The 22,074-nt window shown below is 42.8% G+C and overlaps 1 protein-coding gene and 1 long non-coding RNA gene across 25 annotated transcripts in view; one reads left to right on the top strand and one right to left on the bottom strand.

The window, feature by feature from the left end:
- ZMIZ1 (zinc finger MIZ-type containing 1) overlaps positions 1-22,074 on the top strand; it is a 510,613-nt gene that overhangs the window by 401,567 nt on the left and 86,972 nt on the right. The window lies entirely within an intron of this gene.
- The window catches only part of LOC112544318 (uncharacterized), a 119,552-nt gene continuing 107,856 nt past the window's right edge, over positions 10,379-22,074 (bottom strand). Inside the window, exon 4 of the long non-coding RNA XR_012905554.1 lies at positions 10,379-10,777. This is a non-coding gene — a long non-coding RNA (uncharacterized LOC112544318). The remainder of the gene's footprint in view (positions 10,778-22,074) is intronic.

Consider the following 22,074-nt stretch of genomic DNA (forward strand, 5'->3'; position numbering starts at 1 on the left):
TCAGCGTAACTTAAATCTGGGAAAGATTAATAGATTTTCCCCCCATCCCTCTTAAATAGCTGCATGTTTGCTAGTTAATGTGGTTGGCACAGTACAGCTTGAAATGTTTTATAGTCTCGCATCTACTTAACCTTTAATGTTTTCTGTCAACATCTATCATGACCATATGACCTATAGCTAGTAAAAAATGCCCTTGCAGGCTGCCAGATACTCTAATGGAATTAGGCCTTTAAAATAATCAGACCTGTCAAAGGGAATCCTGTAAGAGCTGTAAATGGTTTCTTACCTCTACTTGAGTATACACGTGACCCCTTATTTTAAAACCTGTAAGAACCAGTTTCCTTTCAATATAGAAGAACAAGTCCTGCACAGTCTTTTCTCTCAGTTCAGTTTTACTACAGGTTGTACTTCCCTTAACTGGGACTCTCGGGTCCGGCAGGACCACAGATGTTCCTGGACCAAAGAGTTCAGATATAAGGAGGTCTGGCCACGAGGCAGTAGTGCAGCAGGAGTAGGGGGGTGGGATTCACCAGGGAGCCCCGGGGTGGGGGGGAGAGAGAGGCGCCGCAGTGGGAAGATCTGGCCCCTGCAACTGGGCAGTAGCAGGGGACCAGCTGCAACCACAAAGCTCCAGCCCCGGCTATGCAACTCTGGCCCTGGCTGCAGCCAGGAAGGTCTGACCCTGGTGGCAGCCAAGTAGCTCCGGCCTGATTGTGCAGCTGTGGCCCTGACTGTGGAGTTCCGGCCCTGGCAGCAGCCAGGAAGCTCTGATCCCTGCTGCGCAGCTCTGATCCCGGCAGCAGCAGGACCAGTGGTATCTGGAGAGCTCCAGCCCAGGTAGCAACAGCTGTACAGGCAACAATGGGGCAGGCAGCGTGGGGCAGGCAGTGGTTTAGCACGGGCCATTCATGGAGGGACCTCACTTGGTACGGCAAATCCCCTTGTTCGGGACCAGTCAGGTCCCCAGGATACCAGACCAGAGAGTCCAACCTGTAGTATCTGATTCCCTACCCTTCTCCCTTTATTGCACCTGTAGCGTTCCCATTAACCGTCATGGACATTCTGTAGGTTTTTCAGTGGGCACATAGTCCCTTAAGTGAGCAATAACCACACTCCAGCACATGCATTTGTCAGTCCATTTACACGACGTGATGACATGAGTTAGAATGGAGTGACAGGCTTGCTTTGTATGGGTTTTTAAAATCAATGTTGTGCTCATGGAAGGTGTCGCGCTGACAGCTGCAGCATCTGATGTCATTGCTGATCTGTAGTGCAAGTATAGCATGAGCTGTAACGGTGCACATCTGCCCACGCTGCACCACCAGACTGCCTCAGCCTGAGCTCGCGGGAATACACTGCAGACACAGGGTTGTCTGCCCCAACCCAGTCCAGTCCTTGCTTCCCTGCTGGCGCTGCCCATGACATCCACTCTCACCTTGTCATTCACACCTAGAAATAGATGGAGTCTATCAAGATCTATACACACAAGCCCATAAGCAGCTGGTGACAGCATCAAGTCACTACCAAACTAGAATGTTTTTAGATAGGTACCTTAGGGTATGTCTACACTGCAGAGTTTTTTCGGAAAAACTATTGTTTTTCCGAAAAAACTTCACTTACATCCACACTGCAATCATGTTCTTTCGAAAAAAACCCTGAAAGTACTGAGGGGTTTTTCCAACATTGGTAAACCTCTTTCTATGAGGAAGAAGCCTTTTTCCGAAAGAGCTCTTTCAGAAAAAGGTGTGTGGGGATGGGGAAAAGGGAGTTCTTTCGAAAGAAGAGGAAAAAGCACAGGTGCCCTGGTGGCAACTCGGTCCATAGTAATCACAGCTTAAATGCGAGATAGTGTCCATTCAGTGCTTTTTAGGTGCGCTACGGCAGTGTAGTCACTCTCTTTCAGAAGACCCTTTTTCAGGAGATCTCTTAGCCTTAAAGGTGAAGAGCTCTGCTTTCTGATCACCAAGCCAGCCGCTCCCGATTGTGGCATTTGAATTTCGTATCAATTAATGGCAGACAACTCACCCTGGATTTTATTGCAGTGTTGGAGGCTAAATGGGTGCTTTTATGTCCTCCATCATCTAGGGTTAGAACGCTTCAGAACGTTCCTGTGAGGTAGGAAGTATTATCCCCAACTACATATGGGAAACGGAGGCAGTAGGCAGTTAAATGGCCTATTCCAGGTCACACAAGAGGTCTGTGGTTGAGCCAGGCAAGTTACTTCATCTCCACATCTCAGGTGTCACAATATAATGTTCTATCCACAGACCATCTTCCCTACTTACGGTGAGGTTGTAGGTGTGAAAGGATTAGTTTCAAATGGCTGGATTATGTTCGCATTGTTGTGATTCGTTAAAGATTAATCTGACTTGGACATGTGAAGGAACCGTGCTGCGCTGACTCAAAACACGAAGTATGAGAGTGACTCCAGGCAAAGATAAAGGGGGAGAAAACGAACTAAATGTGGCTTTTTGAAAATATGCCTTGTTTGAGACCTGATGTATGACTGATGGAGGGAAATGGCCTGCAGCCCTTGTATTTGTGTGATAAAGATCTTCAGCGTTAGTGAGTTTTCACATCTCCGTTATTCTCATGCAGCGTTACAGCCAGGCACGGGAAGACATGAAAAAGAAAAACAAAATTTGGTCCTTATGCTTGAACTGTGTTGAGGGGATAGAAAAAGGCCAGTGTGGGGCTCTTTAAAGGTGAAATGAATGGGGGCGCGGGATGGAGCAAAATCGTCTTTAAAGCAGAAGGAACAGACAGATTTCGCATCCTTCTGGAGTTGAAATTGTTCCTACTTTCTGACCAAAATTGTATATGGGAACTTCCAAGAGCACTCGGGCTCAATTCTGAGTCACAGTAACTAGACAGTAACTGACCTTTAAAATAAAACGGATGTGCTGCTTTTCCCTAGGGAGTCCTAGTCCCAAGGATTCTCCTTAGGCCCCCAAAATTACTACAGCCGGTCCCCGAGTTGCAACGGTCAATTTACGACCATTCCCATTTATGACCAAAACTCCCATTGAGCAGTTGTAAAGACGGTCCCCGAGTTATGAATGCGACCTGCGCTTACGAACAGCACGGTTGCAATGTAACTCAATGGGGTCCAAGTTACGAACATTTTGAGTTATGGCCAAGTGTTTGGTCCGTAACTCGTTCGTAACTCGAGGAGAGGCTGTATACAATAACCCTCCACACAGCATACGACTGTTTGTGAACACCCTACTGAAGACAACCAGCAAGGGTCATTGGAATGTGTTATGAGGTGGGCTACCCCTTCTCTACATGGTCAAAGCAGTATTCTCTATCCTGGGGAATCCAGGAGTGAGTGTAGCTCACCAGCTGTTGCTAGCTGACCAGGACTGCTGTGTTGGAGGCAATGTGCACCATGTAAAACATTATCCTGGGTGGCTGTGTCAGAGGATTCATTGATAGCTACTGCTATATTTTGTCACAATAGCAATTTGCTATTTTTCATTTAAAAATAATTGTCTGGGACGCTGGACATTTTGAGAATGTTTGGTGTGGATTAGAATTAAATCCTCAGCTGATGGAGAAATGGACTCCTTCCCCTCCCCCAGAGGAATAGGGACTAATGAGTTGCCATTGGTGGGATTTCACAGGTTTGCTGTAACTACAAGACCCACTTTCCACACTGCTGCTGCACAGCAATCTCCACACTATCAGCGGCTTAAGATGCCGGTTAAATGTTATTGGATGGGCTTAACGAAAGGGTGTTTATGTTTTTGTTTGTTTTGGGGTTTTCCCCCAAGTTGCAAACTGAAGGTCCTTTTGATTGAAACAAGGAAATCTGTGACTTAACTATTTGTTTCCGATCAGTACCTTATTCTTCCCCGTGATCAGACCATCCCTTGTCACATAATTTACTGCAATACCTACCAGTGCAGTATGTGGAGCCATTCATCACAATAATTTGTTGAAATCTGCCCAGGGCCAATAGTGACCTGATAATATTAGTTATTGACATCTGATGGCTGTTCTTTGGCATCTGTAAAATGAGCAGGTGGAGTCAGTCCATTTACTTGTGTGCCATCAGCTGCACAACAAAAACCATCATCACAGCCTCATTGACAGCGATAGCTGAAACAGCAAAGATTTGAGTGATCACTGAAACTGTACTCTCCTCTCTTGAGGGGAAATCACACCGGCACCTAGTCCAAGGCAGTGCCAAGACATGCATGAATATGGCTGAACTGTTAAAGGGAGACATGTATAGGATGCTTGTATCGTCACTGCTACTTTCCTTGAAACAGATGTCACCTCATTGCCCACTGTACTCTCGGTGGAGTTGTAGGAAGAGAGCCTGAGACATAAACCCTTGTATCAGAGGCCTGGTATGAGGCTTGAGGCCTTGGCTAGAGTAGTAGTTAAAGCTTTACTGATATATAAAAGTAGTACCAGAACATCCTGATCTCAAGGATGGTACAAAAATAGTCCCCAAGGATAACAGGAACACCCTGAACCCTTCTAAAAGATAAGGTCAGAATAACAGCATGTAATAGAAAAGTTTTCTTCCAACCAGCATGTAAAAGGTGAGGATGGGTGATGATGAGCCACATCAGAAGGCAGTAACTATCTCAGAGGGGCGATATATAACTTTGTTTACGTCAGTGTATAAAGATGTATCTCAGAGGGATTGTCTTTGGGTAGAGTAGGGAGGAACAGAAAGTACCATCATTCACTGAGCTGGTCCATTGTTACAGGCATACATGTGTTAGTGGTCCGGCAGAGTCAGTGGGATACTAGTATGATGTTTCATCAATAATAAACTTGGCCTAGTGCCTTCACACCTTGCTGGATTTTGTGCTCATTGGCAGTTCACTTGAGGTCTCGTATGCCAGCTGTCTGTGCACAACTGGGACAAGACCCAGGGAGAACACAAAAAGAACACACACATGCAGCCGAACATCTGGCTTACAGCATTCACATCAGTGGGGTAGCCCCATAGGAAACTGGACCTACATGTTTAAAAAAAAGATAATACCTGCCCCACATCCTTTATATTTATTAATGACCAACAAAACAATTAATGAGACTTTTCAAATACATTATTATAAAATGGGTATGTTAGTCTTTGTTATAAATGTGACCCTGCCTATGCACAGCATTTCTAGAAAGAGGAGATAGGATCCTTATTTATAATTTTGGCAGCATGGTGACTATTTAGAGTAGAAGCCAGCAGGGCTGATCAGCACAGCTCGCGGTAGGTACTACGATTTCTTTATCTGAAATCCCACCCAATTTGAGCCTAGTGGTCATTTCTACTGATACGTTCACTTACAACTCCACAGTTCTCAATTATAAATGCCCTCCTAGCAGCTAGCCCACATGCACACAGGCCGTTTGAACACTCAAAGGGTTTGTCTAAATCATCCTAGATACTGGGTGACAGGTACTTTACTTGAAATATGCATTACGTTCTGCAGCCATTTAATCAGTTTAAAGATGTACAAATGGCAGAAGGTGTCAGGGTGACCCAGAGCGGATTGAAATGAGAGAATTTATTTCAAGAAGACAGAATCTGATTGCAGAATAATGCCATGTGAGTGAAACACTTTATTTTTAAAGCGAAGTGCTAAATAAAGCCAGTGTGGTTCTTTTGCAATTCTGTCCTATTCACATACAGCTTTAGTTTTTACATTCTTCCTACATTTATATGACAACCTAACTTGTAAATGTGTCGGGAGGGGAGGTTGAAATATAGCAGCCAGTGTCTTACTGTGGAAGTAATATTTATTTATTAAATAGGTTACATTGGAAAATCTTTACTCTTCAAAAAGCATGTCTGAACATTTCATAGTTTCACACCATATCTTCCTTAAAGTATCTGTATGCTTTTAACTGTAGATAACTGTGGATCTCAGTTTCATGTCATTATGAAACACCCTCCTAATTATGCCATTTAGATCATTTGTATATTTCCATGATACTAGTTTGATTTGGATCAGGGACTTGTTCCTGGTCCAGGAAGGTCCTGATCCCTGAGGTAGGACAAGACCGACCTGGGCCCTGTGGTGCTAGTTCTGAGCTGAAGCTGTGATGAACTTGTTGCCACAGGGAAACCCTTTGGGGGGATGTGAAGAGCTGTGTCCACCTCTGGTTGCCAGGCAAATAGTTTCAACCAATACACCTGGTCAAAAAGGGACCTTGGTGGCTCCAGCCAGCACCACTGACCCGGCTGGTAAACATGTGTCTGGCAACGCCGTTAGGGCCCAGGGCGAATGCAGGCTCCCTACCTGCTGTGGCACCATGTGGTTCCTAGAAGTGGCCATTCCTACATGCAGGGAACTTTTGTGTGCTGATTCCTCCCCAAGTGCCAACTTCATAGCTATCAGTGGCCGGGAACTGTGACCAGTGAGAGCTGTGAGCACACACACACACACACACACACACACACACACACACACACACACACACACACATCTCTTCTCCCTGTCTCTACCTCAGAGCCCACAACACACACACACACACACACACACACACACACACACACACACACACACACACACACACACACACACACACATCTCTTCTCCCTGTCTCTACCTCAGAGCCCACAACCGCAGGGGCCTCTGTCACCCCACACACCAACCCTCTTCCCGAGCCTGGCGAAAGGGGACAGCTGGCAATTGAGGGCAGGGGGGTGGAGTGAGTGAGGCAGGGCCTCAGTGAAGAAGCAGGGCAGGGATGTTTGCTTTTGTGCCATTAAATAGTTGGCAACCCTATTCCTTCCAGAATCCATGTTAGGATAGGGGTCATCTTTGGTGAACATATTGGGTTCTCTTATTGTTTCAATGTTGTAATGTTTTTACCTTAAGAATGCATAAGAACTGTGTAGTACTTATATCTTAGCAATTACACCTGTTAACTATCTCTGAAGAGAAAGCAAGCGTGGATGGACAGCTTTTCTCTGCTGGGAATAACAGCAGGCAGGAAACATCCTAGTCAGAAGGCAGTGAGAGACAGTCTCCACCTAAGAACTGCAGTGCCCTTGCTGAACCCCTGAAAGAAAATACTGAGGCAGTTGCCCTGAAGCGTGATAGAAATATTGATCTGATCGGTATTGCGAGAAGAAAGACTACCAAAACAATAATGCATTCCAACCGCAGCACAGTATTATGGGACCACAGTAGGTGAATAAGTCTAAACTGAGTGAGTTCTGAGGGGGGAATATGGGATTTTACTATCATTTTAAAATTCGTAATAACTTCGGCAGTGAATAAGTCCACCAGGATGATAACGACACTCCCTCTGCATAACTTCCAGCAGGGTTTCTGATTCTTTTCATGAGCTCTGGAAACCTCTATACCTCACCAATTTTTTACACAGACTGGGATATGGACGTTTCTCGGGAGTACTTTGCGAGTATACACAGTGATGTCTCCAAGACCTGCGATAGAAGCAGCAATCCATAGTGATTCATTTTGCATAGTAATGGGGAAGAGAAAACTGATCTATACTTAAAACTTTCTGACAGTATAGTAATGGTGTTTAGAGGTGTGTGATTTTTTAAAATGATGTTTCCATACCAACTAAGCCCTAGTATAGATGCAATCATACTGGCAAAAAAGTGTTTTTGCTGGTAAAGTTTATTTTGCTCAGGGAACCAAAACACATACTGGAAAAAGCACTTGTTTGATGTTCTAAGCTACATCTATGTTAGGAGGAATTGCTGATATAGTTACACCAAACCTTTTCTAGGGTTGTGGGGTGAGTGAAAGATCTACTTCAATGGTCTCAAGTAGCAAAAGAGGCAAAAAATATTAAAATTCTGATGAATATCTCAACTTCTCAGGGACCACTGTTTTGGCAACAAAAGGCAGTTTTTGGCAACCAAATGTCCTGGTGTAGACAAGGCCTGACTAATCATACTTAGATCTTCCCTGTTGTTTGTTAATGAAGATAAGAATTATGAATATACTTAAAAGCTTATGAGGTTAGTTCAGGCTGCTTCTTCAAGTTCCCACAAAAGAAAAATAAAACTAATTCCCAGAAAGTCTCCTGTGGAAACTCTTCAATATCTAGCTAGAAACAGTCATTCTCCTTGTAACATTATGTTTTCCTTTATCTTGTGACATCCCTTTAGTGTCACAAGTAATAGTATTGTGCCAGTAAACCTGAATAGTCTGCAATTTTGCAAAGAGATAAAGAAAAAGATTTGAAGTGATTTAACTACACTAAAGCAGCTTCTCAGACTTTCTCATGTTTCCCCTTCCCGACATTATAAAGAAGCATAAAAAACCCATTTTTCCCCCTTTTGCAGGTCACCTTTAAGATGAGTCCTAGAGCAGCTGAGCATAACTGAGAGGTTTCAGTTTGGATGGATTTGATCCCACCCTAAATTTCATTTAAAGTTTCTGGTTCAGAGAACCACAAACAAATTCTTAACAGAACACAGCGGTATCAGGCTTGGCTCTGTTAATGATTGCAACTAGTGAGTTTCATGTTCTCTTTCTCTGAATTTGTAGTCCCTCAAGACTTGGCTCGAGGTCATTCAATCTCTTCTTGCTCTTTGGCCTACCTGGCCTGAATTTTCTCTGATAACTGTACTGAAGACTATGTCAGGTCAGCCAAGTTTCTAGCAATATATTCCCACTGCTGGAGCCTTGAGTGAAAATTCTTTCACATATAGCTTGTACTGCCTTTGCTTCCTCTGCTCTGCCACACTTAGACCCAGCCCTTGTAAGAAATTGATGCTTTTAAGGGCAAAACACACTTGCAGATTGAGGAACACTAGCCTAAAACCATATCTATGGGGCTTTAGTAAATTAATAGAAATTCAGTAAAGCCTTCTAGACCAACGCTGTCTTTGGCAGTGTTTAAAAATATATATATCTATTTGCAAGATCTTTGTAAAGACCAATATTTCTTCTTGCCTGTTTTTTCGCTGGCTTGTCTAGAAAATATCAACATATTCTTTTTACTTATCGTATAATGATTAGTAACTATCAGTTGTTTGTATCTAATCTTTGGTAGAATCTCTCTCCATATTCAGGAGGTCCAGTTAAGTGTGACTATTACTTTTAGCATTATATAATCTCTGCTTGGAACATCATGTTTAGCTTTTTTTAATACCTTGTTAATCCAATGATAATATACTATTGATGTTACAGTTAAGTGAATCCAAGCCATTAAATATAAATCTAGTGATTGACTAGCCCATTTTACAGGATAGGACTAGAATTCCTCCTATCAAGAAGCCTACTTTCAGCATAGCTAATCCTTTTATCTTCACTAAACCCAAACAAGGATTGTTTGTGCTGTGCTCAATTTCTATATGCAGCAACAATATTAACTTTAAGGTTCAAGCCATTTTTAGTCTGGCTACTTTGCTTTGGGTTTTTTTTTCTTCTGGAACATTTATGTTGTGTTTTTATTTGGGCATCAAAGTGACATCTTGGAGCAAAACAGGATCAAATAATCAATGGTTTTGGTTAATGTTTTTATTTTGTTTTTTTAAATCTTACCGCCAATGCTTTTGTAAATGGCATCCTGTCCTTCATGTCCCATGAATGAGTGTTAGGAGTTTCTGTTTTTTAACAAAGCAGAGAAAAAAAATTCTGACTAAAATGAAAGCGCCAATCCTGCAATAGACTGAAAGCAAATGGAACTCAATGCAGGACAGGTGCCTGATACTGCTAAGGATCCTGACCCTATAGGCCAGGGGTGTCCAAACTTTTTTCAAAGAGGGCCAGATTTGATGAAGTGAACATGCGTGAGGGCCGACCATTTTGCCTGACATTCTTTGAACCATTAAAATTAAATGCAAATTAACTATTTTATGCAAAGTTTATTGCAAACGGCATACTTTTCATTTCGTCGCATGGATGACAAATCTAAACAGGTGTTAAACCACTCTGCCTTTCATATCTGAAGGCCAGATGAAAAAAAAATCCAGGAAGCTGAAATATATGTCAGGAACATTGTAAAGTACATTACATATTATTGGTAATAAAGGTTGTCTGTCAACTTTTAAGTTAAAAAAATATGAACAGGAACATAACACCAAGTATACATGTTGTGTCCAAATATATTTATAACTGATTTAGATCAACTGACATTAACTGAGATTTTACAATGTATTCATCTCAATACATATGGATTCGTTGGGGGCCATAAAAGATAGATATTGCCAAATTACCTGTGGGGCCGTATTAAACCGGAACACGGGCTGCAATTGGCCCGCGGGCCGGACTTTGGACATGCCTGCTATAGGCCCTTATCTACATACATCGAGCTAATGAAGTGATGGGGATCTCCATGTATGCAGATTCCTTTGCACTAAAGAAAGGTTGAGTGTGTCAGCAAGAGAGAGGACGATTGTATGTAAATCTTTAATCGTTTTTGTTAGTCATACATCAGAAAAATCAACACAAGACTTTTTTTATCCCATTACAAATATTTAAAATACAGCAAGAAAACAATACACAATAAAAAAGGAAATATGCAGTATATCAAAGCAATATTTATGCCAGGGTTGGGGAACATTTTTTGGGTCAGGGGCCACTGACCCTCAGAAAAATCAGTCGGGGCTCGCACACAATTGAGAAGCAAAAAAGAAAAACCAAACCGTCACTGATATGGCCCGCAACTGAGAAAGACACTTCTTCATACAGCAGAGTCGAGGAAGACCAAGGCTAGTAGGTTTTGTGTGCTCCTGCCCCATGATGGGATGGTGGTGTGGGTGGGGCGTGGGCTGGATCCAAGCAAGCTGGGGGCTGTATTCAACTCCTGGGCCTTAGATTCGCCACCCCTGATATACATGAAGAAATACAGTGAAGAAAATTGTTTGTTGCAGTAATTCTGTAACCTGGTCTATTTGCACCACATAAAAATGGCATTGCCAGCCACCTGAGTCCAAAATAATGACAGCTAAATAAGCAATGGAACACCCACAAAACCACAGCCATTATGGTTGAAGTCAAGAGGACCCACCTGTATATGGGTAATTATCAATCAGTACAACTGTGGAACAAATAGCACCTGATTCTGATCTCACTTATTCCAGAACAGATCAGTAGTAAATTCATAAGTCAAAGCAATTGTGTACTGGTGCAGGTCAGATGGGAATCAAACCCCATAACAAAATATCCGGTATTTTTTCAATGTCTCTTTTGGCTGCACATGTTCATACTCAGTGGCAACAATGATGTGTCTTTAGTTGTCATTTTAGCTTAAAAACAAAACCTTTGGGCTACGTCTAGACTGGCATGATTTTCCGCAAATGCTTTTAACGGAAACGTTTTCCGTTAAAAGCATTTGCGGAAAAGAGCGTCTAGATTGGCACGGAAGCTTTTCCGCAAAAGCACTTTTTGTGGAAAAGCGTCCATGCCAATCTAGACGTAGTTTTCTGCAAGAAAGCCCCGATCGCCATTTTCGCGATCGGGGCTTTTTTGCGGAAAACAATACCGCGTTGTCTACACTGGCCCTCTCGCGCAAAAGCATTTGCTCAAGAGGGCTTTTGCCCGAACGGAAGCAGCATAGCATTTCTGCAAGAAGCACTGATTTCAGACAATAAGAAGTCCGTGTTCTTGCGGAAATTCAAGCGGCCAGTGTAGACAGCTGGCAAGTTTTTCTGGAAAAGCGGCTGATTTTGCGGAAAAACTTGCCAGTCTAGACACAGCCTTGCTGAATTAAAATGTAAAGGGTGAATACAGTGCCAACTCCAGATTAAGAAACCTGCACATTTTCAGAACTTTTTTTTGCCTGATGTTATGCTAGATCTGCTTAGACAGATGGGCAAATGTACCTGAGCGACTTCTCTGCATCACAGCTGTACCCATTAGTCTGCATTTGCTATTGAGTCTCTCCAGTGCCATATGCTCTTTTCTTTAAATAAACAGGTAGTTAGGACAGATGTGAAAAGCAAAACGACATGAGCAGAGGCATGATTCTGAACCAGAATCAAATGATTAATCTTGACAGTCTAGTAGTCTTTTCAGAGCACCAGTTTGCAAGGGGACTGAATTAGTATGTGCTGTACACTTTCTTTCATTGTCCTTGTTAATGGAAGGGTGATTTTCATCCAATTGTAATTTCAGTTTCTATCTGTCTTCTTACAATTCATTAGTATTTATAATTCCATCCCTTTTAAGCTTAGTGGCTTGTATATTGCTTACTAATATGATTCAAGAATGCTGCTGATCTGTTTAGTAGACAGTCCCAGTCAGTCTGTTCATCATATGGATCCGCACAACAAATTTTTTTTCTATTTAATTTAATTTTATGAGGTGTACAAACTCACTGAGGTAAATACTTATTCTTTTTTTTTTAAATAGTGCTTTAGAAAATGATAGCATTATAAGCATCAATCATAAACACACAGGGAATTACCATACAATTACAATAGCAAAACATCAGCCAGAGATGTAATCATGTAGACAAGTACAATGTAGCAATAAATCCAAAAACAATTGCAAGATTTACTGTGGAATTATTCAAAATTTGCTTAATGTTTATCAGAAGTGTGTCAAAATGTTAGAGGAGATAGGACAGATTGTTTTAAACATACTATTTTCTCCACTTGATAAAATAACACTGTAAAGTTCAGAAATGTCCCTGTACTATTATTAGATCTAAAACTTGGAACTTTAAACTGTAATTTTTAGTCAGAAAAGTCACTGAAAACAGCCTCTTCTAGTTCTTCATTGCTCTTCTCTTTTGGGTTCTTATCTGCTTGCTTTGCTATTGTTAGGCTTGAAGATAAAATACAGCATTGGAAAGTGAATTGGGTTTTAGTCTCATGAATCTCCAACTACATTCTAACTTTTTCCCCCCACGGTGATGTTAATGAGCAAAAAACACAATCTGTTTGTTTGTTTGTTTGTTTGTTTGTTTGTTTGTTTGTTTGTGGAAACTCAGGGCAAGATTGTAGAACAGCCCATTGTAAGATCACTCTTTGCCTTGCAAACTGATCCGATTTGATCTGAATATCACTGAGAGGGAATAAATAAAAACCCTACCAATCTCCTTTCTAAAGTTATCATACTTAAATCCCCACATTGAAACAGGTTAAGTCCTGGGATTTGAGTTCAGTTCTAATGTATATTCTTTGTGAGTGACTTTTCATCTGATGATGATGTTGCCATTTGTGTGTTGGCACTTTTATTTCAGGAGGAAATAATAACATTGTCAGCGTTCTCTTTATGTGCCTACTGCTATGATGATAAACGGTAACTCAGCAGCTCCGATTTACATGGTATTGCAACAGCAGCAATACAGGTATAATTATGCCGAAAAAGGTACAGCAAGCCAACCGGTTTGTATTAGGCTGCTCTAAGTTATGAGGAGTATATGTTGTGAAAGGAGTGAATATATGACTACCAGTCTTTCGTCAGAAGGTAACAGAACTGATAGAAATTTCTAGTGATCCCCTTGCAAATCCAGACCCAGGGAATGCTGCAAGGGGCAGAGGTAGGACCATAGCACACAGGTCTGTGAAGATTCTGGGTAGTGCCGTGGACCTAAGTTCCTGCTAAGCTGTGCGGCTGCATGACTACCTAATGAGCAGGGCTGCTGCGCATGGAGCTGCAGCAGCTGAAGGAGAGGCACCCCTCCCCTGGCCGGGCAGCTCCCTGCTGGGGCTGGAGGAGCACACCTCTCTCTCAGCCGCAGCAGCCCCCTGCGTAGGCAAGGGGAGAGGCATGTTCTTCTGGCCACAGAGGGGAGCTGCCCGATCCCCTTCCCACAGCGCAGTCCTGCCTCACCAGAGCTCCCATATCTGTGGAGAGGCGCCTCACACCTGGTCTACAGCTGCTGCAGTGAGGGAGGACAAGGGGGAGCCTGTACCCAAAACTCCTCAGTCCCAGCTCCATCCCAGATCCTGCACCCCTAGCAACAGCCTTCACCCTTGCACCCCAACACTCTGCCCCAGCCCTGACCCCGTTCCCACACCCCTTCCCCCCCAGCCAGAGCTCTCATCTCCCCTCAATCCTGAGCCCCCTCCCCTTGGCCTCACCTCTACCACAGTTTGTCCAAGTGCAGAATGAATTTTGTTATATGCACCAGTATGGAGGAGATGTGTCACACATATTGGTGCACAAAATTCATTTTGCACATGGACATAAAAAAATTAGAGGAAACACTGCCATGTACCCATAGGTTATCTTAGTTATGCTGGGGGCTGCAGAGCATTCCAGCATCAGTAAAATGCAGTTGACTTAACGCCACCTTGCTGTCTGAGTTCTGTGCTGGACCTTTTAGAGCAGGGGTGGGCGATAATTTTTTAAAGGGGGTCACTTCATGGATTTCAGACGTGCACACGGGACACCCCAGAAGAGGCGGGACCTCTGGTGGAAGAGGCAGCATCAGGAGACTTTGTGCACTTCCCCATCCCAGGTCCTGTGGTATCCCGAAATAGCTCTGCAGTATAGACGTGGCCACTCTAAGCTGGGAGGATGAGGTGGGAGGGGTCATTTCACATGCTGCCTGTCCAGCAAACAGGCAGCTGCTATTGACCGGAAACTAGCCAATGGGAGCTACTGGGGGGAGGAGGGGAAGGTGGGAGCAATGTGAGAACCCTCTGCCGCCTCCTCCAGGCTCATGGCCCTGCAGCAGCTGGTTTCGCCAAGTGGAGGCAAGGCAGGCAGGTAGCCAGCTGAGGATCTCACGGGACAAATCTGGTGGCTTGGCAGGCCAGATCCAACCTACAGATCATGTTTGCCCAGCCCTGTCTTAGAGGCATAATCAGAATCTCGTCCAAAGGGGTGAAATCCAGGTTTCACTGTGGGAGTTTGTTTCTTCTCCTACCTTTTTTTCTCCCAGAAACTAAACTATGAAGAAGCTAACAAATAAAATCAGTATATTTGACTGGTGCATATACTTCGGACATCATGGCTAACAACTTTTGCTAAGTTCAGTTTCTAGTTTCAAAAAGATACCCAGCTTCCCTTTAAAAATGAAGTGTTACTATTTGTGATGGGCATACACGGCTTGCAGTTGTCTTTTTGTCATGCGGACATAATACCATCTCACATCATGTTTCCTTCATCTCTTTCTATTAATTTTTTATGAACTTCATCAGAAATGTAAGGCACAGAACTGTTTTCATACTGACAGTTTTTATGCTGATTAAACATTGGAGAAACCAAAACAAATAATTGCCTTGATGTACACACTGCCTGGAATGAACAGCTTGCTTTGAAATGTACCAGTCCAGCACACTGCATAGGCAACAGTCTTATATAATGCAACTGGTTTTTTTTCTGACCCTTGATTTCCTAATCTTATTTTTTCTGATCCTCTGACTTGATTTGTTGTCCTTTTTAGCCATTAGTCAGACAAGTAATTCAGACACACTACTTTATTGTGAAGGTGAAAATCAAAGTAGAATATTAAGTAACATTGATTTGAAGGCTCTGAACTCCCACGATATTCCATGTTTCAGCAAATGGGTAAAATTGTATGATTTGTTCTCTTTCTTGCTTTATGTTCTTATATACTGCAGATACAACTACATAATCAGAATGTGCGCACTCATGCGCACACACTGAGGTACCTATAAGTGCCCCATACAAATTAAGAGTTGCCTAATGCATACAGTCAATTTATGTCCCCATTTTTTTTAAATCCTTTTTAATGTCACAGGGGACGTACTCATTCACAGAAGCATTTAATCATCTTTTGAATTCTGTGGGCTCTTGGCATCAGTGATATGTTGGTTTCACATAGTAACTTTTTGGCTTATGTGAAAAAGGAAACAGGAGCGCCCAATTTCCTTCTTCTGTACAATTCATTATTTTGCATACCTCCTCTGTCCCCTTATTTGTCTTCTTTCTAAACGGAACAGTCCCAACCCAAGTTAGCTCAGCAAGTTCTGTTTGGCATGCTGTTTGGTTGACACACAAGAGTTCTAGCAGTTTATATCTCTCATATACTAGTGTATAGTTGTGTTGTTCTTGGATTTTAATGATAATTTCTACCAACTTCTCTGCCACTGAAGCAAGGTCTATTGATCTGAAATTCCCATGGCAGCCCCCTAACACCTTCGCTACTTATTAAAGGGAGGATTTCCTGTTAAGTGCAAATAACAGACTCGACATAGGAGGAGGGGAAAACTTGGTGATACTGCATTTCACTCTAAGCATAATAATCAAATTATTGCTAATACAGAATGTGAATTATTTATACTCCATAATTGTAAACTGATGGCTGTCACTGGGGTGGAACTGCAATATAAAACCTTCCTTTTGTTCTAGAGCTAGTCAACAATACTGGAATTGTCTACACAACGAGTCCTGTAGCACTGTAAAGACTTAACATATTGATTTGGACATAAGCTTTTTTGTGGCCTGGAGTATTGTAACACAACTACCCTTCTGAAACAGGCAATGGTCTGTATTACTAAGTATTAATTCATTGGCAACTTTTAAAATGGTTTATTCCTGAGGCTCCAATGGCTTGGCAGTCAGAAGGGAGGCTTGAAGGCAAAGAAAAAGCTGGTGTTTTGCTGACATTGTACTGCAAGTCAGCTGTCTGCTGGGGCTCTCTGTTATTATAAATACTGTGCACTGACTCATGGTCTAGTGGCTCAACAAGGTCAGCTTGAGAAAGCAGATAAAGGAGAAAGTAGTGTCTGCCTGCTGTTTGTGCTGCACTGGATAGATGGACTCTGTTCATTTTGCATGTGTGTTTTTTTAATTCAACGTTCCCTACTGTAGTCATTCATACAAAGGGTGCTTTTAAACGAGTAATGAGTGCTTTCCGTCTTGGCAGTTACTTATACTGAACTTTGTCTAGCGCTCTTTACGATTCACTCATACAAGACCTAAAATAGTCAAGACTAATAGAGGGGAGCAAAGCTCTGTCTGGCTCATGCTGTTTCGAGGAAAAGGGACTCTCAGGGGGAAAACACCCTGCAAAGACGTACAAATTATGCACTGTCTCTTCTGTCCATGAATAGTTTCTCTTGTGAGAGAACTAGGTTGCATTTCTGGACAAGCAGCCAAATCTGTGTAGCTAGGGCTTTTCTCCCCAGGCTCACTTACAAAACTTGTTTTCATAAGAACAGATGGACTTAAATAGGTCTGGGGGTTCTACAGAGTGAGTGGCCAGCCAATCTTTACCTTAGATCATTGGCTCTCAAGCTTTCCCATACTAGGACAGTCCTCCTCTAGAGCCAGGATGTAGCTGGTATCTATCTCCCATTTAGCAGGAGGGGAAACTTGTCAGGGTGTGGCCGATGCTTGCCGACAGGTTGCAGGGGTCAGAGCTGCAGAACCAGGGACATGACGTGTACACAGCTACTCAGGATGTGACCTGCATGCTGGCAGACTTGGCTGTGCAAAGCCAGGTGGGAGCTACCGCAGGAAAGCTATGAGAGGCACACTACGTGGCAGCTCCTTACTAGTCAAGAGGGTACCCCGGAATATCAGGCTGCCTCACTTACTGAGATGGTTAGTACTTCATGGTGCTGATTATTCTTGCATTGCACTTTGAATCAAAGTAAATTTCAGATATGGTCTATTTTGAACAGGGACGCTATGACATAGTGAGGCCAAGTGTCTGGCTCATGATTGCATGGACACCTGATTCATGGCGTTCATGCTCCAGGAGGGCAGAGGAGGAGTGGGGACGGAGCACGAATCAGCAGAGTCATGGTGCTCCAAAAGCACTGGGTGGGAGGGGAAAGAGTGGGAGGAGGGGGACTCCAGTTTCCCAGTACGTGAGAGGCACATGGGGGAACGGGGCAGACACGGTGCGCAAGCCACAGGTGGAACCCCAGTGGGCCACAGGTTGCCCACCACTGATTTAGAGGATGTTTCCAGGAAGTGCCGATTTGTGTTGGGGTGGGGAGGAGAGAATATCAATGCATTTATTGGCTTAGTTGCCATTTTGTGAGCTTTGCTAAACTGGTTTTCAGTCCCCCTTTCATTTGCAAAGTGCGGTTTTCTAAGATGTGTGAAGATTAGAAAGAACTTATTGAAAATGAAAAAAAAAAGTATTAGTTAAAGCTAGAAAATTGCAGACAGCTTATGCCACTTATAAAGAGTGAGCTGTTCCGCAAGAAAAAAAGACCCTTTAATGCCATTATCTGTAACTTTAAGATTTCTAATCTAGTTACTTATAACCACTCTTCTTTGGAGCATCTGAGCTCCAGATCAACAATGACAAACAACCTGCCAAGCAATTTGAAATTTCTCTCCCTTCTTTCATACAGGAGAGCGAATTCAAATAGTTGACATCTGACAGCGATTTGAGGCTTTCTTTGAAATAAGCCATTGATCTCTCTCCCCTTGCTAGTGAACAGGTGTCTGCACTTCCTAAATTACCATTACAAGTGGCACTCACGGTTGTAGCCCCAATGAGGAGACACGTGATTAAATGGGCAGCAGACTGAAGTGCCCTCTCTGCAAATGCGCAGTGCTTTGCTAGGGGTGGGGACACTGGTTGTGAAAGTGCTCGTGTGTGTTCTCTGTATTGTGACTTTTCGGTGGTTAAATAGAGGGCCTTAGTCTCTAAGCTTGTCACTCCAGAACCTTTCATGAGCCACTAAATTCACATTAAGAAAAAGTTCAGTGACTCTAGCACCCTTGAGAGTGGCTGATAGTGGTACTAAATGTCATAAGCCTGTGAGAAAAATGGGGCTTTTCGACTACCTGAATTCAAGTTATTCTACAGTTCACCAATGCAGGGGAGGCTCGAGGAATGAAGCTAGAAAGAACATATTTTAATGACTTTCGGTATGATAACTACACCTTGCTAAAAAATTATCCTATCATAGAAGAGTTTCATTGCTTAGGAGACTTAAACCCTGTGGTGAGAGACTGAGGGTATGTCTACACTACCCCGCTAGTTCGAACTAGCGGGGTAATGTATGCATACCGCACTTGCTAATGAAGCCCGGGATTTGAATTTCCCGGGCTTCATTAGCATAAGCGGGGAGCCGCCATTTTTAAATCCCCGCTGCTTCGAACCCCGTGTAGCGCGGCTACACGGGGCTCGAACTAGGTAGTTCGGACTAGGGTCCTATTCCGAACTACCGGTACTCCTCGTGAAACGAGGTGTACCGGTAGTTCGGAATAGGCACCCTAGTCCGAACTACCTAGTTCGAGCCCCGTGTAGCCGCGCTACACGGGGTTCGAAGCAGCGGGGATTTAAAAATGGCGGCTCCCCGCTTATGCTAATGAAGCCCGGGAAATTCAAATCCCGGGCTTCATTAGCAAGTGCGGTATGCATACATTACCCTCCTAGTTCGAACTAGGAGGGTAGTGTAGACATACCCAGAGAGAGAATGTGTGTAATGCTTCCTATATGCTGTTTGTTGCCAGTTTTTTGATGTGGGCAGGAAAAGGCTGACCTGACCAAAATAAATCATCATATCTAAGCTGTATCAGTGCTTTACGCCACGCTCGTTAGGCTGCATTTTAATACCCAAATGACATTAGTAGTTACAGAGGGAAATTTCATCAAGCTTTCTTTGGTTTACAGCTTTTGAGAAGAGGATCTTTTGTGTCATTTTTGTCTTATATCACACTGTGGTAAAATCTGAGTGTTCAATTCATATATCTGTTTTGCAGGTAGGGCTGGTAGGTCCTGCTTGTTGTAAAAGTAGCCTGTGACTTCCTATTATTAGCCCCTCGTTTCAATTGCTTATAATTTTGCTAAATCTTAGTCATTTGGTTTGAAGCTTTATGTGACTGGTGCCTGCCTTGGCAATCTATGTAATTTTTAGCCAACATGGTCCAGACATTTATATGAATAAAACAAGGACAAAAATATAGTTTTGTTTTTTTAAAAAGGGTGACCTTCTTTTTGAACAGGTCTCATGCCCCGCACTTTGAATTAGGGACTTGGAATCTGGCAGAGGGTGGACAGAGATACAGACATTTGGCTATCTCCTTGAAAACCTCCCCAAATTTGGCCAATTATAAGCCTTTGAAAATTGCAGTTTGAAGAGGCTCCATAGCAACTTCTTCGATTTTAGCAGCTCAATCTCCAAGCAGTCTGCCCTCCCTGTAATCGCAGCTCTCAGGCCTTGTCTACGCTTACCAGGAGACTGATGCCGCAAAGATCGATCTCCCAGGGGTCGATTTAGTGGGTCTAGCCAAGGGACAAGTACCAGAAGAGCGAGGAGCTAGTTTCTCCTGTGGTCGCAAAACTCCCCCTGGTGGCACTCGGGCAGCGTGCAGGGGGAAGCCACTTGATTTGGACAGAGGGGAGGGGGACAAAAGTCAGACTAGAGGAAGAGAAAAGAGTAGAGGGGGAAAGGTGGAGAATCTGGGGGAGAGGAACTGGCAAGGGTAACAGGCTGGGCCTCGTTGAGCAAAGGGACTGGTGAAGGGAAGGCTTACTTTGCCTAGAAACACACCGACTATAGGTCTCATGCATTGTGCTTCGTTGTCCCCTTATGGTGAGTTGTTCTCTCGTATTTAGTGAACAAGCTGTAGAGAAATGTCGTTTGTATACAGAGTTCTAACTGGTCACTGTCTCCCAAGTTGTTTGGGAAACAGGTTTTGCAATGTAAAATGTTTGCCTGGATCGCATTTATTATCTTCAGTAGTAGAAAGCAGAACTATTTAATTCACCTAACTCATTTCGTTTTCCTGAGGAAAAAGCTCTAGAAGCCATAACATTTCTGCTCTGAAATATTTGAACTGTTTTCCTAATTGTTTCATTGCCTCAAAGTCTCTAACATGCTAATCAACAGTGTCCTGTAGAACTGAACGTCTGAGGAGTTTTTTTATACAGCATAGTTATGAACTCCTGCCTCAGGGCTTGAACGTTCCTCCTTGGTAGAGGTAAAAAGGAAACTTTCCCAGGCAAGTTTTATCGGTATTTAATACAAGCTTTGATTTAAATATATTTCTGTCATTAGGTGTGATGATAGCCTTGCAAGCATAAACCAACCGTTGGCCTTCTGTTACTTGTGTGTTTGTCACAAGATGCTTGTTTTAAGCACATGGAATTCATGTTTTTACCTGCTGTGTTTATAGGCCATTTTTTGTAAGCGTATATAGTTCCCAGAATATACTTACTTTACACCAATTCCATGTACCATCTGGCTAGGTGATGCATTCTCTTGTAGCTGACTAGATTGTTTCTCATTACTTACTTTGCCTCCCAATTAATGGCTGTTCTCTGACACTTTGATACGTTTGCTCCTTTTGCTGCCAACAGTCATACCACTTATTTAAATATATAGCACAGCTTATTTTGACTTGAGACACTAACTGCAGTCAAATGCCAAACTTCTGTAGCCAGCAGCCACATGGCTCCATGTAGAAGAATAGGACCGGCTCTCAGAATTAGACGCACCTGATACATTCTTGTCATCTCCTTCCTGCTTTTAGGTATTTGTGGCTTGCATCTCTTGCCCCTTGCCACTTTTGGCTTGCTTTGGATTTTAATTTTTCACATTTTGTGATCTTAAGAGTTAAAGGTTGACTTACGCAGTGCTTTGGGCACTATTCAACATACCATGCCAAATTAGCTGGGTTCCCATGGTGCAGCTGGTGAGCTCATTCAGGGTACCACAAGTTAGCAATTTAGACTGCATTGTGAATTATCATAATTTATGCAAGATCACCATATATTTTAGCTGGTAGCACATTAAGGACCGATACTCCTTCCTGATCATGTAATATCCGCGCTATAACAAATGCCACTGCTTTCCTGAGATTACAATGTTAACACTGTTACTTATTATTTGCTTAATGTTCATGCCCAGCTGAATATCTCCATTTTGCTAAGCAGACAGATACATGGAAAGACACAATCCCTGCTCCAGAGAGCTAAGCAGATTTCTAACTTAGTCCTTTCACTTACTTTTAGTGATTTCTTTTCACCACTCATATATGGCTATCTGATAGATCACTTGCACGTTTTTGTAGTTATAGTGGTACTTTTTATTTATCTGGTTTTTGCCTTGATAGAATATATGAGCTCTAGTAGATGCAAAAAGAAAAGTACATCATCAAACAGGAACACAATTAAACCGATAAAAGTAATTTACTGATAAAATAGTTCTAGAACCAACTTCTGATCTATTTTAAACGGAATTTTCAATATATTTCAAGGCTCTATTTAGAATTTAGGTTTAGTTTATTGAGC

Source organism: Pelodiscus sinensis, chromosome 8 (genome assembly GCF_049634645.1).
Source record: "Pelodiscus sinensis isolate JC-2024 chromosome 8, ASM4963464v1, whole genome shotgun sequence".
Taxonomy (NCBI): Eukaryota; Metazoa; Chordata; order Testudines; family Trionychidae; genus Pelodiscus; species Pelodiscus sinensis.